General features: G+C 38.7%; 1 long non-coding RNA gene across 1 annotated transcript in view; it reads right to left on the bottom strand.

The window, feature by feature from the left end:
- Positions 1 to 16488, bottom strand: part of LOC117056934 — a 132159-nt gene extending 115671 nt beyond the window's left edge. Inside the window, exon 1 of the long non-coding RNA XR_004427778.1 lies at positions 16279 to 16488. This is a non-coding gene — a long non-coding RNA (uncharacterized LOC117056934). The remainder of the gene's footprint in view (positions 1 to 16278) is intronic.
- Positions 16489 to 16889: the final 401 nt, after the last annotated feature.

Below are 16889 nucleotides of genomic sequence, written 5' to 3'. Positions count from 1 at the left end.
GTGAGTAGCCTCCTCTGTTACTTTTTACCATTAAAAAGGCCTTCGTTTTTTGTAGGAAATTACTGAACTAGAAGTTTGCATAGTTGTGATAAATGATGCCTCCTTCTTGGGGCAAAAAATAACATTATAAATTAAATACTCCTGAACTATTGAACATCTGTGAGGTTTTTTTTTTTTAAAGGACTGTTATTATGGAAAATCTTAGTCTTTAGCAAAAAATAATAATAATCAAATACAACTATTTTTAAAAAAAATACTGAACATTTATATGCTATACAGAGTCTAGAGGAGGATCAATGGCTAAACCTCTTTAAGCAAATGGGGAACTTAAGAACTATGGGGAAGCACAACCTGAAGAGCAAAGAAGAGATTTTTTTCTGCACAATGCCATCATTTTGCAGTATTTTACTGAACTTAACATTGTGATGGAAAGTGGGTTCGAAATATATTAATGGCAATATTAGTTATTGTGACTTAACATACTTATTGTGATTTTTTATCCACTTGTTTGCACGACCTTATATTTATCGAAAGTTGTAAAAACATACATTTATGTATATGTTACTGGGGTTATTTTTTTTAACTGTAACTGCTTTTAGATGCTTTGATTGTAATTGTTCTCAAAATGTATCTATCTGTTTTGGAATTTTGTTTTTAGATTTTTGCTTTGGAATGTTTTTAACTTTGTTTTGTTTTTAGATTGTATATCTGTCTGCCGTCCTGTTTGGATTCTTTGGGGAGGAAAGGCAGGACATAAATTCAATAAATAATAAAATAAAGAACATTGAAAAATAAAGAAATTGCTGCTTAGAAAAAGCTGCCTCACTCTGCCTAATTCAGAGGGCTGATCCTCGTCTTTCTCAGTTGGGAAAGGACGACTCTGTCCAGTGCAATCTCTCTCCGTTTCTCATTTCTCCATTCTTAAGTTTGTTTTGCCCCATTTCTCCCTATGTTTCCATTTAAAAAAATAACATGCCTGAAAATGTATATGCATTTTAATCATATTTCTCCCAATACACACAATTCCATGCACAAATTTGCCAAGCATTAATACTAATAATACATTTTCAGTTTGTTATTTGCCTCATAAAGGGCAGTCTCTAGGTGACTTACAAGAAGGATAAAAAACAACATCCTTTTTTTTGCAAGCTTCCTGCCCAGTAGAATGCATTTCTGTATGCTATTTTCCATTAATAAATGCATTTTAGTATGCATTCTTTAGTTGGAGAACTGCATTGCAAAATTGGGTGAAGTGCGAAGTTTCGAAGGACAGCTTTGCTTTTTGTTTGCATGTTGGTTCTGGACCTGCAGATTGGGCAGGTCTGCATAAAAATGTGAACCAAATCAATTTATCCACCATCCCTCTGTTCAATATAGCAAGGAAGAGAGATGGGTGAGTGAAGGGACCCACAGATGAGTGAGTTCAGGCACGAGCAAAAGAAAGGAGTGAGTACAACAAAGTTAGGAACACAGGATGATGGAAGCTGATCTATGCCAGGTTTGTGCTTGAAAAGTTTGATGTGTACACAACTTTATGCTGTGTTAGACCACTGGTTTATCTAGCGCAGCATTGCCAACACTGACTGGCAGCAGCTGTCCAGGTTTTCAGACAGGGTTCTGTCTCAGTCCTGCCTGGGATTGAAGGGGCTAATGCACTCCTGTTGCCTTTACACAAGACAACAACACTGAGCCAGTCCCAGGTTCAATCCCTGGTGTCTCCAGTTAAAAGGATTAAGCGACAGATGACAACAGACCCTTCCCTGCCTGAGACTTTGGAGAGATGCTGCCAGTCAGAGTAGACAGCACTGGGCTAGATGGAGAACTAGTCTGATCTGGTATAACGTAGCTTCCTGCCAATCCTGAGCACTGAAATCTCATCGTGCTAGGTTCCAGCTTTCTTTTCTGATGAGCTGCATTCATCTTGATGGGTCATATTGTAAAGACCAGATCCAGCCCTTTCTCATTTGCTGTTGGCCCTGAACGAGATTTATGGAGAGAGGAGCTGCCCAGCTTTGGGAAGGCAGGATTCTGACAATTAAAGATCAGATGCCTCAGCTGCAGATAGTATAGGAAAGGGCTGGCCAATTTGGTGCCCTCTAGAGTCAGACTACAATGCTCATTATCTCTGGCCATTGGCCATGCTGCCTGGGCTGATAGGAGATGGAGTAGTTATGCTTGATATAGAGCCAGGACCAGCTCCAGGTTACTGGGGTTCCTAGGAGACCTGCTCACCTTTAGCTCAGTAGTAGAACATCTATCTTGCAAACAGAAGCTCCCAGGTTCAACCCTGGACATCCTCAGGTAGGGCTGGGAATGTCCACTGTCTGAAACTCCTGGAGACCCACAGCTGGTCAATGTCCACAATACAGATGGACTCACTAGAAAGCACCTTCCTATGTCTTTATGGGCTCATTGGGCAGCAGGCACTGTCTCGGGGAACCTGCCTACCATTTCAACTTCCCACAATAATCCAGAGCGACACCATGTTGAATGTACCAGGATCCTGTTGGAAAATGGAAGGCAAACCTAGGAAGCTGTCATGTGCTGAATCAGAACATTGGATCATCAAGCTCAGCAGTGACTGGCAGCAGCTCTCCAGGGGGTTCAGACATTCCTAGCTCTTTCTGGAAATGTTGGGGATTGAACATGAGACTTTCTGCATGCAAAGCAGATGCTCTATCATAAAACAGCTCTTCACGTGGTGAGTCTTGCTAGGGAGCTTGGTTGCTGGCTGTGTGAGGTTGCTGGCTGTTGGAGCTCAAACTGAATGGTGCTAAAGATGTGCTCTACTTGGTTCAATCCTATGGTCAACACACAATTATTATTTTTTAAGCTAGCTGGCACACAGATTTTTTGTTTATTTCTGGCCCAAGGTCACCCAGTGAGCTTCATGGCTGAGTGGGATTCGAACCCTGCTCTCCCAGGGTCCAACCATTACACCACACTGTCTCTCTGATGCACCCCAGTAGTGAATCTCATGGATTCTTTAGTTTGGAGCATCTCCGTTATAACAGGAACTGGCTTTTTGTATCCTAATGACTGGCCCTAAGCAAAGTAGTAACCATTGTTGCTTTTTTGGAACAAAAAGGGGAGGGAAGTCAGTTGCAATGGGAACAGGAAGGGGCTGGTATGATAACAAAATGGGGAAGAGAGTAGATAATATGCCCCATGCTCTCTCAGAACACCAATTGGGAGTAGTGTGCCTCAAAGTCTTCCATCCACAGTGGGAGGGAGTTATCAAATGGCCACAAAGGAAACCAGAGAGGTATTTGTCAAGGTTGTTACTTACATCTAAAGTTTCTCCCCCACCAAAGCTTTTATTTCCCCTTATAGCAGATCAGGTGGAGTTTTGACTAACTGAGACCTGCGGCCATTGACCGCCGTTTGTACTCAGGTTGCTTTGTAATCCAACCTGAAATTTATTTCATTTCATCCCCCTGGTTTATGCTTGTTTACAACTTGTGCTTTCTTTCGGATACAGAACTAACATGTAAGTTAATTTATCAGTTATGTTGGAGCGGATTAATTCAAGGCAGGAAGGTGATGGTAGTAGTGGACTTAGGTGAAGGTTGGTTAGATAACAGCCCAAAGTCTCCAACAGGCATAAGAAGATATTTTTTCTTTTTGCTAGGTAGAATTGTGAGCAAATGATTTCCATGGGGGTTCCATCATGGGGGGGGGGAGCTGGTTGCAATATCATTGAAGAGTGGGATTTGGTGTCAAGATGCTCCCTTTGCACCCCAACCTGTTTTGCATTGGGAGAAAGCTGCAGTGTGTGTGTGTGTGTGTGTGTGTGTGTGTGTACATGCAAACCCAGGGGTTTCTCTAGAGCTTTTATCTACTACAGACTGAGCAAAGGTGATATCTAGGGCACTGTGATCTTCAAATATTTTCATAGAATAATTTTATATAGGGATAAGCTAATCTTTCCATTTCACTTTCTCATTTTTCAGCTCTCAAATTCAGTTATCCACATTTCAACATGATGTTGCAAATTTTATTTATAAAAAGCCTCCGTGAAAATTCACTAGAAATTTTGTGCAAATTTCTCCTCACATGCACATTTTCCCCCCATGCAGTTTTACCTTAAATATACATTTTTCACTAATATAATGCATGGTTTATGTTATTTTCAGCCATTTATTCACTTCTAGGCACACTTTACACCAGTATACGAATTTTTGTAGTTGTTATGCGGCTGGAAAACTTCTGTGCAAATTTCAAAGGACGGCTGTGTTTCAGTTTGCATATTGTTTTGGAAACTACAAATTAGGTAGGTTTGCCTTGAAATGCAAACTGAATCAGGTTTATACCCCATCTCTAATTTGCAGCTTACTCTATTTCTCCTTTCATATTCCTTGTTCAGCGATGAACCATTGCTCAGCTGGAGAGCATCTGCCTTGAATGCAGAACATCCCAGCCTTGATCCCTGGCATTTCCAGGTACAGGTGGAGGAGGCCCTGGTCTGAAATCCTGGAGAGCAGCTGCCAGTCAGAGTAAACAATACTGAGCCAGATGAACCGATGGTCTGATAAGGTGGCTTCTTATGTTCCTCTGGCCTCTTCTGTCCCCTTGCTTTGTCATGATCTTCCCTCTGGCCAAAATTTCTAGATGGTAACTTATTTGAAGCAGGGAAATGTCTAGGGTTCTTAACATTATTATTACTACTACTACTACTACTAAAAATCTAATCAATTTTTGGATCATCTTCCCTTGCAGTTGTGTCCCACAATATTCGCAATAAAGAAATAGCAATGAAGAATTAATTGCTAAGACCCATTTGGAAACCAACCTCTGTCATCAAAGTGTAGCAGTGAGCAAAGCATCGAAAGAAACTCAGTGTTGCTTCCCACACTGACTATTCAAGACCATAAGCCGCAGTTAACTCTGTAGCCTCAGCAGTTCACCCCTTTGAATTCTGATATCTTAGCCATGTTGGCTGGTAATAGAAAGCCTTCTGATTTTCCACAGAGAAGCATTAGATACTGTTGCCGGAGGTCAATACAGTTCTGACCCCACTTCTTACTCCGACGCACCTCCCGATGACCTCAAAGGGAGTTCTGAGCACCGTTGTAGAGGCAGCTCCTAATGTAAGTACTGATATGGTTAACTAGGGCTGCCGGATCAGGATTTCAAAAATCAGGCACACCGCCGAGTCAAAAGTGCCTGGTGAGCGAGGTTCAATAGCACTGGACCAATCTGAATGGGAAGCATCTGTTCTGAACAGTGGCACAGCTCTAGAATTAGAGGCAGCCCTTGAAGGGAAGGCACCTTTGGCCAGTCTTTGCAAGGGCTGTATCGGTGTTTTTCTTGCACACTCAAATTAGCAAGCGGGCTGTGCGCTTGTGGAATCCGTTGGGGCATCCTGACTGTGCGGAACTGTGCCGTTCTTTGACTATTACTGGTAGTTTGTTGAGGAGTGGGGTGCGGTGGGGGGAATCAATTCACCCAAACAAAAGTCTCATTGAATGCGAGAAATTAGGAGAAAGGAGCTTCTCCCTTTACAAAGCAGAGGACATATCGTGAAGTTCATGTCCTTCAGAGGCGTCCCTTAATATAGTAGGAGTTTAGTACTTTTTAAAAGCCAATGGCAGGCATCCAAGGCTTCTCTCTAGTAGCTGTGAAGTTGTCTAGGAGAACTTTGCTGCCCTTCTGGCTATGCAAGAGGTAGACGGGAAACTTGACCAGACGTTCTGTTGTAAGCAACATGGCAGGGCCGTGACGTGGTGGTCTCCGGCTGACGGCCAATTACTCCCTCAAACACTGGGGCCCACTTCACTTTCGAATGAGACGTTTTGCCACACTTGCCACGGCAAACTCCTTGGCTTGCATCAGGTCACAATTCCTTGTTTCTGAATTTTATTACATTGCGGCCCGCCCCACTCTCCTGCAAGTACCAAGTTCTGAAATCCACGTCTACAAAGGCTAGGAATTAAATAAGTGACATGTGGATTCTTTTGCATTAGTGGCAAGGCATGCACTTTCTTTCTTTTTTCAAAAGCCGTATTGGAAGAAGATGTGATGAATTGTTTTAATGATAAGTGACTGCCTAGATGAAATACCTATTTTAAAGTTGTGCCTGTATAGTGTTGTTGTTGTTTTTGTCACAACTGATGGTTGAAAGAAATGAACTTACAGCACAAGTCTCTACATGTCAACTCAGAGACAAGTCCCCTTCACTTCAATGGGAATTGTTTGGAAATAAGATACATTGAGCTCAGCCTTGTTTATTTCCAAGTACAAATGCATAGGATTCTCATGTTCCTTACAGGATAGAAATTAAGCAAAGTCACCTTTAAATTGAGATGTTCCATTTCTCTATTTTTCTAAAGGACTGATACGAAACTCTCTCTCTCTCTGTGTGTGTGTGTGTGTGTGTGTGTAGCAGAGGAGGGAGAATTCAGAGCAGATTTTCAAGAATGATGAAGGAACTGGAAAGACAAAGCTGATGAGGAAAGATGGGTTTTTAGTTACCATGGAAGGAAATTAATATTACCAGTACTGAGTACCTATCCTGTTAAAATCTGTGGCATCTTGGGTAGCAGTGCAATCCTATACAGTGGTATACACCTTACTTAGGAGTGAGCCCTTTTGAGTTCATTGAGGCTGATATAGCAGTATAAATGTGTGAGATCTATATTGCTGTAGAACAGCATCTTAGAATATTATTAATCCGCTTTTAATATCATCTCCTCTCACAATAGAATTGTGGTGACTAAAAAGAACAAAAAACACACACATAGGGATTCTTCTAAAAATTGTCTATTATGGAGCTTCTGCAAATAATTTAAAGAGGATGTATTTGATTTAGAAACCAGACTCTTGTCTGTACTGAGCAGTAGGATAGATAGCAAAATTGTTTTCTCTTACTGGGCATCAGCGAGGTTAATTCTTCAGCCCCCTTTGTAGCAAGAAAATGCAAGCGGAATTTATATGACATTAATAGGGGAATGCCTGATATTAAAGCAGTAGTTGCTATGTTTGTTCCAGTTTAAGAATAAGAATAAGAATAAGAAATATACCATGCAAGTTTTTTTTAAAATGTAATCAAGGAGAAGGAGAAGGAGGTGTAAAAAGAAAAGTTAACACACAATTGAATAGCAGACAAACTCATCATTTGGTCATTTAAAAATGTTATTTCAAGAAACTGTTTCTGAAGGGTTCTGCTGTTCCAATAACTGCATTAGGGGATGGATCCTTGAACACACAACAGCTACCCATTGATTTCTTATTTGCTCCTATTGGATAAAGTTATAAGGATCGGGACCTTACCATTAAACTTCTATTGATTTATTTTTATAGCGTTAGCATCTGAGTCAATAATTCAAATAATCAACTGCTGTGATTTCTTTTTGGTAAATAGCATTTAAAATTGCACCTGAAAGAGTTTTTATCATGTTCCCAAGTTCCTGTTTTCCAAGTATAAGCTTACTTCTGTCTGTTTCCTCCAGTCTAACAACTTTTTTTTAAATGCATGAGATGTTTACTCCACACCTTACAGTTTTAAGGAAATATTTCAGCTTTCTAAAACAACTTTGTTAGGAGTAATGAAATGAAGCATACATACAAACATATATGTAGTTATTTTTCTGTCATCCAGCTACCTCTTTCCCTGCTTGTATTTATTAAATAAACCTAAACTGCAGCTTAAAAATAGTTTTGTAATCTGAAATCAAGATCTTAGTAAGTAGATTTCAATAACCTAGTTAATTTGTTTTAATTTGGGGCTTCTCTATCTTCATGGAAACAGAAATATAGAAGCTAATTTCATCTGCTTATATCTGATTTAATTGTGTGTACTTGGATGGATTAAGTTTCCAGTTAATTGTAGGAATTCAGAATGCTGTAGTAGAGGGAGATTCAAACTAAAACAATAATTAACTACCTTAGATAATTCTAAAATATTCATATTAATTTCAAATTTGGTGCTTTATAAATTACTGATATCTATTTACCACATTCAAACTGTCACCCCCCCCCCCAAAAAACCCTGAGTACTTTAATCATATATTAACATTATCAGCGAACAGTTTGTTTTCGGATATAATTATTTTTTCTCCCTATGAGTGCTGTTGTATTATGATGAAAATGATTTTTCATATTGTAAAAACATGGCATTATAATAACAGATGAAGGTCAGTTGCATCAGCAAAGGGAAAAATTAAATTCCCAGAATTTTTCATACAGTTTTGGGTTTTGCACATAAAATTTATTATGGCTTACTTCTATGACATTCTTCCTATGTGTGTGTAAAATATAAAGATGATATTTGGACTGGGTTTTTTTGTACAATGTTTTCAAAATTGTTGATTATAAGTTAAAATGAAGATTTCCTTTCCCTTTCAAACATTTGCCAGTACCCAAACCAAAACTTTTCTTTCTTCATACATAATCTAAATATTAATGGAGTAGAATAAGTATACATTTCTGATGAAACTCAATATCTGCATTAGGATCTATTGATATGATGAACTTGTTTAAAAAAAAATTCACACATCCCCCGCAAAAAAACAACAAGCATTTAGTGAGATAATATTTTAAAAATAATTCTGAATTGGATAAAAAGGTGGGCTTCTTTTTCTTCCTTGCTACTGTTATGCCCCCCAAAATATCTCTTGTTAGTGACCTGAAAGTTAGGCTCTTTCCCCCCCTAACAGATTCCTAAGTGATTGTGATATTTTATCACAAGATCTTATTGAAAGTATTGGGGAAACTAGGTGGTGTAGTTAGAATTGTAACAAGCTCTATCCTTGATTCATCCCAACTAAACAAAACTCATTAGGACATCTATAATGTCCATTAGGGGATAATTTCCTGAGACAACAACAACAGCAGCAACAACAAAGGTTTTTCTTTTGTTGATTAATTCACTGCCAGATCTGCATGCTTCCCTTTTACTCTTGCAAATTGCAGTGTTCTCCTTTCTCGAACGTTTCATCTGCAGCCACTCTCAGATTAAGATATAAAGTCCTAGAGTCATAAAGCTTTGTAACAAGCCTTCTCCGCTCAACCCCGCTGTCTACAACAGCCTGAGACTAAACTTTCCTGCAAAGTAGGGGTGCTCCCCCCCACTAAACATGTAATTAGTATAATTAATAATTATTCCCTAATTGAAACACAGGTTAACAAACTTCCATAACGCTGAGAGGTAAAAAGGGGAGGAAAATGGCATTCATTCACCCTGAGTGTTTTTAAGCCTATAAAAGTCTTCAAAAGACCTCAAGATATCAAGCAATCTTTTATCCAACTAAACCTACCCCCCACCTTCATTCTTACACATACTTAAATACCCACTATGCTCACAGCTTGGAAAAAAAGAAGAAAAGCCTTAATGGATCACTGGTTTTAACTAAAAGAGGATAGGTACGTGCCTCGTATAAGTGGTCTCAAGCCTTTTTTTTCTCCTTGTGGTATTAATAATTTTCATCAAACGAAAACAAAGGCATCTTAGCAGCGCAGGCGGCAGAGCTTTCGAGAAAGCTCCCATTAACATAGCTTTTATTTCCAAGCACAAACATTTCAAACAATTATGCTGGTGCCCACTGCGCCGGTTACTAAAACGAGTCTTCAGGTATTCCTCTCTGGCAGAAAGAGGCAGAAGGAAATTTGGGTAGCCTTTGAAGGGAAGCATCCAGGGCCCTGATCCTGTCCATGCTCTATTCCTCCCAGCCTACTCATTTGTGTAAAGGTTTGCAAGAAATTTCATCACTTGGGAGTGAAAGGGAATTAAGGAACAGAGTAAATGGCAATGGGGCAATTTGTTTATTTATCTGGAATGAGACCCTGACAGTGCATTAATTTTGATTGCATGTTCAGGAATCACATTATTACATATAGAACAAAAATACGGGGACATCCTGATTCCTTTCCTCAATAAAATATAGCCTTGTCATTAGAATTTTTAATGAATCAGTGGTTTACTTTCAGTAACCAGACTGCTACATTTAGATAAAATCAGGTTAAAATTAAACCACAGCATGGTATTTTAGTAATTTATCAACACTCTTTTAAAAGTCATTATTGTTAAAATTCAATTTTCAGAGAACAGGCTGTTATTAAAAATTAAAGGTTCGTCATCTGCAAACACCTGGATTTTACATTTTCTGTGTTTTCATATATGTAGATCCATACTGGTACAAATGTAGCACACCATAGTGTGAGCAATCTGAAAGTCTGAGTTTAATCATTTCTATTACAAAATTCAGTAAACTGTATCTAAGTAAGTTATACTCAGAGTAGACCCTCTGAATTGAATGGATGTGACTAACATAGGTTATATATTTCTACTCTGAGTAGAACTTAGAGCAACCTTCTATTTCTTAGGTGTGCTTGCTTTTAAAACTGTAAACTAAACTATTGTAAAGAGAAGGCTTCTCTTCAACCGTTTAAAGGCAGCTCCATTGAACAAATTTCAGCAGAATATCATAAACAAAAGTTCTAGTTCTTTATACCTCTTTCCGGTGTCTGTTTCTTGCTATCTCAGTTGCAAAGACTGTCATCATCTAATATCTTTAGCAATTACTTTGAAATTGCTGTTATTACCTTTTGTCTATCTGTGAAAAATTATGATATTGATATTTGAGTTTGAGAAGTTTTGCTTGAATGCTTGCTCTTTTTAAGGGGTGTATGAAAGAGGAGCAAAATAATTTTATTAACCAGAATGGGAGGAAGATGTAATTACATTGTAAACGCTCCCATTTTGGTTTTCAGTTGATTTTGTCCCAGGACAGTCAGTGTGGCAGTTCAACAACTTTGACTGTAATGACTGTTAACTAACATGCAGGGCTGTGTTAAATCAGTATCTAAATTTTGGAACTGCCTTCAAATGTGGGGGCACATAATTACTGTATATCCCAGAGTACTTCCCAATAAACCTTTCTGGTTTCTTTAGAAAGGCAGCATTTATTAACCTAATATGTAAGCAAGTAAAGTTAATCTGGCATGTTGGTGACACTGGAACCCATGGATTTAAGGTAGTTTGGGACCAGGGCTTTCTATGGAATAAACAACCCAGGTTGTGAGTTTAACATCAGCTATAATATTTGTTCTTCCACAGTGTGCTTACTTATTTAAAAAAGAACAACTGCTGGCTTAACTGATTTCAGGATCAGAGCTGAAAGCACCATTCTCTACCCATCTCTCATTTATATATGCGAGTCTTGTTCTGTGGAGAGAAACATTCTCATTTGCACGACTTACTTTAATATGAGTTTATTTATACTACTTAAGTTCTGTGAAAAACATGAGGCTTAATTTATTTCAGAATCAGAGCATAAATTAGCTATATCTTTTTGCGTCTCATTCATCTACATGAGACAGGTTTTAGCAGGGAGGAGAGCAAATCTCATTTTTCGACATCTTGCATGAATATCGGAACAGTGTCTATGACTCTAGACTTGAAAAGTCCATGGCCCATAATATATAGGGGTGCCCTTTCCTCACAATGCTCTGACAAATTGTCAAGTCCACCTCAACTTGTAATTGCATATTCAGGAAGACCGAAGAGCTATCTTTTCCCTGACCCTCGTGCTGAAAACAGACAAGGACACTGAGAGATACAGGCAGCTTCCATATATATGTGACACCTGTCTGGTTGTTGGTGCTTCTTAAAGAAAAAGAGGAAAAAAAATAAGGAAAAAGCAAGGGATACCATTTTCAATTGCAAGTGATCCCTGGAGCGATGGGTTGGCTTCTTTCCATTCTTTCAAGAGTGCCATTTGGAGTTTCAAATTGTGCCTTCAAAAACCATTTATAAGTGTTTGCACACAAGTTCTACAATCAACATTCTGGGGCGGGGGGGGGGGGGAAAGTCACCTCCCCAATAGGACTAACATTGTACAAATAAGAATAAGAATAAAAACAAGAAGACAGAAATTGCCCCGCAAAGGTGAAAACTGACTTCTTACAGCAGCATTAACCTGCAGCACACAAGGCAGTAGCAGAATAATAATGGTAGTAATGAAAACCCCTCTACATTTAAACACTCAAGAAAGAAGCAAAGAGCATAGATGGATCATGTCAAGAACTAGCAGAATATCTAATTAAATAGCAACAGTTGGAATCGGTTGCTCTGGGTATTTTTTTTTTAATTAAAAAACATTTCCCCTTTCTTCTCAAGTAACTTGTTTTTATTTTCTAACCTTTTAAAAGGATGAACTATCATACCTCAAAGAAGCACTTGTGGATCAGAGAAAAGAGAATCACATTTAATAAAAGAAAACCATCAGCAGATTCTCCTTTTAAATGCACTTGAAAAGAGGGCATACTTTACAGAGATTCTGGTCATAGCTCAACTTTTCCCTGTTTTTTTTAAGGGAAATTCCCTTATTCTGAATAGGATTCCTCGCAAGAACAGGGAAAAGTTGATAGCTATGATTCTGGTTGTGATCCTGTCATTTTTTCTTGAAGAACATTTTCACTGAAATCCATCAGATTTACTTCCAAGTAAATAACTGTGGGTTTGCAGCTTCAGTGTCCCAGTATACAAACAGAACACAAATTCCCTTTGTGTTCTATGAGAAGGGATTTGATTGACAACTATGTGTGGTTTACCTACGTACCTGTCCATGTTTGCCCAACACTATGCTCTGTCTGTCTGTCTGTCTGTCTGTTTGTTAGAGATGGGCAAACCTGTCAGTTTTGGTTTCTCTTAGTTTCTCATTTTTCCAGTCAAGTCCAGTTTTCCACATTTCCACAAAAAAGGACTCGTGATGATTCATCAACAAATTTCTTCTAATATACACATTCATATGCTGTTTTGCCAAATGAACACATGTTTGCAAAGCAATTTTCTCTGATATTATGCATTTTGAATGTTGTTTCTACTAATATATGCATTTAAGCACACTTTATCCTAATACTTGGCTAAAGAGCTGCACTGCAAAATTCAGAGAAGTGCAAATTTTGAACCATGATCGGTTTGGGAAACTGCAAATTGGGTAGCTTTGCCTTAAAATGAGATATGAATTTTCCACATCCTACCATCTATCATCTATCTATCTATCTATCTATCTATCTATCTATCTATCTATCATCTATCTATCCATCTCCTGCCCAGAAATTTTACAGGAGCATATGTTATATGGCCTACAAAGGAATGAAATTATATTCTCTCGTCCCATTTCTCTGCACAGTTCAAAAATGAATTTGTGAGATCCAAGTGCCAAGAAACAGTCCATTCTTCGAGAAGTTTATAACCTAAATAAATAATCTTAATTATCTACTGTCGACTATGTTAAAGGAAGCTTACAAATACCAAACACTGTAATACGCCATAACTTTTTTTAAAAAAAGATCTTTGTAGACACTTTAAATACCAAGGTCGTAATCTGCTGGGAAGTTCTGCCATGCAAAAGTCATTGAAATAAGGAGGAGAATTAGATGCAAGAGCACTGTAGGCTTCTTGTACCTCTTCTCTACATATTATTGGTGACTGAAGAGGAGAGAAGTAAATCATAACATACAGCACAGATGATCAGAGGCAACATCTATTGATTTTAATGGAGCTGGGTCAGAAACAGATTTGGCTTCCAACCCAAAAGGTTGATTTGGGCATAGACAGAAGGTTCTGCTTTGGGGAACCAGGTACATTCTTTCAGACACCACACAGTGCTGGTTTCTTGCTGGCCTATAGGCCTGACAGGGACAGTATTGTGACCATTCCTAATTATTGGTTTCCTGTGGTGAGCACAGGGTGTTCCCTGGAAAATATCACTTGATTTTGGTGGGGAAAATTCCTCCAAAACATTCAGGAATCCAGGAAACCTTGAGCTCAGGTATGTATGTGCCTTCCAGATATGCTCAAATACATATATGTAATTGCTATAAACAATGCTTTCTAAAACAGCTTTAAATGCACTCTCCTTACTACCAAGAATAATCACCTGCTCTTGCAAACGTCCCTGCTAAGATTTACATGTTTGCATAACCATAGACAACAACCTAGTACTTTTTCACTTTCTGAGAGAGAGAGAGAGAGAGAGAGAGAGAGAGACAGACAGACAGACAGACAGACAGAAGTTACTTGCAAGAGGGATATAGTTCCCTGGAGTTCCAGTGACAGAATCCTAAAAAATTCCCCATCTGAGGCAAATGTTCATAAATACCACTAATTTCTACAAGCCAAGGACCTGGATTCTTAACCTACCATTTCTCTTTTGTAATGACTACTGTTCCTTATATCACCACCCCACACATCTTTGAAGACTACTGTGAAAACTATGTAATGAAGGCAGGGGGGCGGGAACGCTGCCGTCTCTAAAATGGGCTGATATGCTTTGTTAATCAAAGAAATTTCTTTTCACCTTCTATCAGGGTTAGATTAGGATGGCTGTGATGACGGGGCACAGCAATTGTCAGAGAAGCAAAGTCAAAATTAATGACCAACAGAATCAACTTCCTTTTGTGGTTGATTTCCAGCCAGCCGCATCACCATATAAAAGAGCTATCAAAGGAAGGGATCCATTAATTATTAACTCAGAACAGCTTCAGTAAAACCATCCTTAAACCTCCATTGACATCTTCCTGACAGGCTCATAATCTCTCGAAAAGTTGTTGCTACGAGTTGCTTTTTTGCCTCCATGTGTCGTCATTCCTAGCTCGAACGGTCGCAAGTCCTGGAGGATGTCTCAGCAGCATCTCTCTGAACACATGGGACCAATGACCATTTCTTGAAAGACATCTGTGCGGAACATTTTTACATCAGAATTCCCTGCATAATTCCCTGTATAACTCTCTTTCAGCTGTCAACATAATAGAGCTGTCAACAGCCTAATTGTAAGATACAACATGTAAAGGGGGGGCACCCATCCAACTGAGGGGTGGTGGAGAGAAAGGGGGGGGAGAGAGACGTATGTGGAAAGTAACACAACTCAACTGTCATTTTCATAAAGACTAGCCCAACCTGTGGCTAAACCATTTAAACCTCCCATTTAAACCTCTAGTTTAATCCCTGGATTTCTCAGCGTAGGTTGGATCAAACTAAAAAATAAAAAATAAAACCAGCAATCGACAAAAGATAGAAGCTTCAAGGCACTCAGCACATCGAACACACCTGCCACATAAGCCTGTCTGTTATTGCTTTCCTTATGTCACAGACTTAAAAGGATTCCTTGCTCCCTTGCATTCTGGTTTTTAACTCTTTGACAACTTTATGGCCTCTCCCCTTCTTCCAATTCACTGCTCTCCCAATAGATTACATTCCTGATTCAACACAATATCTATCTATCTATCTATCTATCTATCTATCTATCTATCTATCCATCCATCCATCCATTGATATGCAATTTCTTTTAACAAACATTTGGCCTGGAAAAGTAAAAAAGATGAAGCTGTTGGAATTCTTTAAAAAACCAAAAACAATTTAAGACAGGCCAAAAATACCCCCCCCCCGGGCGCATGAAAAATCTAAACAGTTAATGATGATGATTTCCATTATTTGAAAGGCTCAGTAGAATATTACACAAAATGCCTTGGATTACTTTTTTTAAAAAAAATATGTTTGGAATAAAATATATCACGACGAAAATGAACGTTTGCAAAAATCCACCATGGAGTCAACTGGCCGTTCTAGTAATCAAATGCCTTTTGCTTTTTAAAAGTTTCCCTCCAACTATTAGATGCTCTGCAATCTATTTCTCGCATTTCTCAAAGGAGACTCAGAACAAAACAAACCACCAAATGTAACAGGTTTCTACTTTCTATTACTTACTGCTTTAAAGAGCGACAGAGGGAGAGAGAGGGAGAGAGGAACGTTAATATCTCTGATGTTAAAAAGAGGCTTTTCTTTTTTTCATTTGGAATAAATACAAGATGGATAACAATACCCCACTATGTGTCCAGAAAGATGGAAAGGTCGACTTGATGTCTCAATGCAACGAAGTCTTTCCTTCTTGAAAACAGCATTCAACCTCCTGAATTTTCTATTTAGCTATTGCCAAAGAGCTTAAATAAAATAAAGTAAAATAAAATAAATCAGATTATCCTGACCCCTCAAAAAGCTACACAAAAACCATTTGGGTTACTGATTCCCGTTTAAAGTCTTGACATATTAATAAAGGCCCAGTGGCAACATTTCAACCGAAAACAAAAAGTTGCACAAGTTACTAGCTAATTACTATTAGCTGTTGCTGGGGTGGGGGAGAGAAGTTGGGGAAAAAGAAACCCAGATGAATTTATACAGCATGTAATTGCTCTACGGCAGTTTAGTAAAATTCCATCCTGCTCCATCTCAGATTTCCCCCCCCCTCAATTTAACTTTGTTTGGCTTTTGTTTCCTACCTTTGCTGGCCTGTCACCTGCTCCATTAAAAGCTGTAAATTTGTGCAGGTGCTCGTGATCATTCTATGTTTGCATCAGTGTGAAACCTTAAAAATGTTCTTTGGCTTTAGAAATGTGGGTTAATATAATAGCTACTTGAAGCAAGGGGACAGCGGCAACTTGCGTGTCTATAGTTGTCCTTATTTAGGCCTGTCCACAATTTTGTTTGTTCCTTGCTATTCACGGCAGCTGGACTCTGACCTTCAAGTTCTTTCCACCCCCCCCTAAGTATTCTTTTCAGATTCCAAGTTCTTTCCTTCTTACCCTCCCACTGACACCATCCTATTCAAAAGTGGAGATAACTTTATTCATCTACACATCATTGTATCAAATTCAATAGGCAAACGGCTTCGACGTTCTCCAGAACTGGACAGGCTGGTAATGTCTTCATTCCACACACACACACACACCAGCCCCCATGCAAAAAGGATTCTTTAAAAATTGAGCCTTTAAAAAAGGGGAGTTCTAAATGTTGTTTATCAGATTAAATTTTCCATCATCTTCTTGGGATAGAACGATTGCTAATGGATCACTTGCGATGATTCAGACGTAAGACATACTTATGTATCTGG

The sequence above is a fragment of the Lacerta agilis genome, chromosome 13, assembly GCF_009819535.1.
Source record: "Lacerta agilis isolate rLacAgi1 chromosome 13, rLacAgi1.pri, whole genome shotgun sequence".
Classification (NCBI taxonomy): domain Eukaryota; kingdom Metazoa; phylum Chordata; class Lepidosauria; order Squamata; family Lacertidae; genus Lacerta; species Lacerta agilis.
The sequence above is the reverse complement of the archived record's forward strand: the minus strand, read 5'-3'. Positions and strand labels throughout refer to the sequence as shown.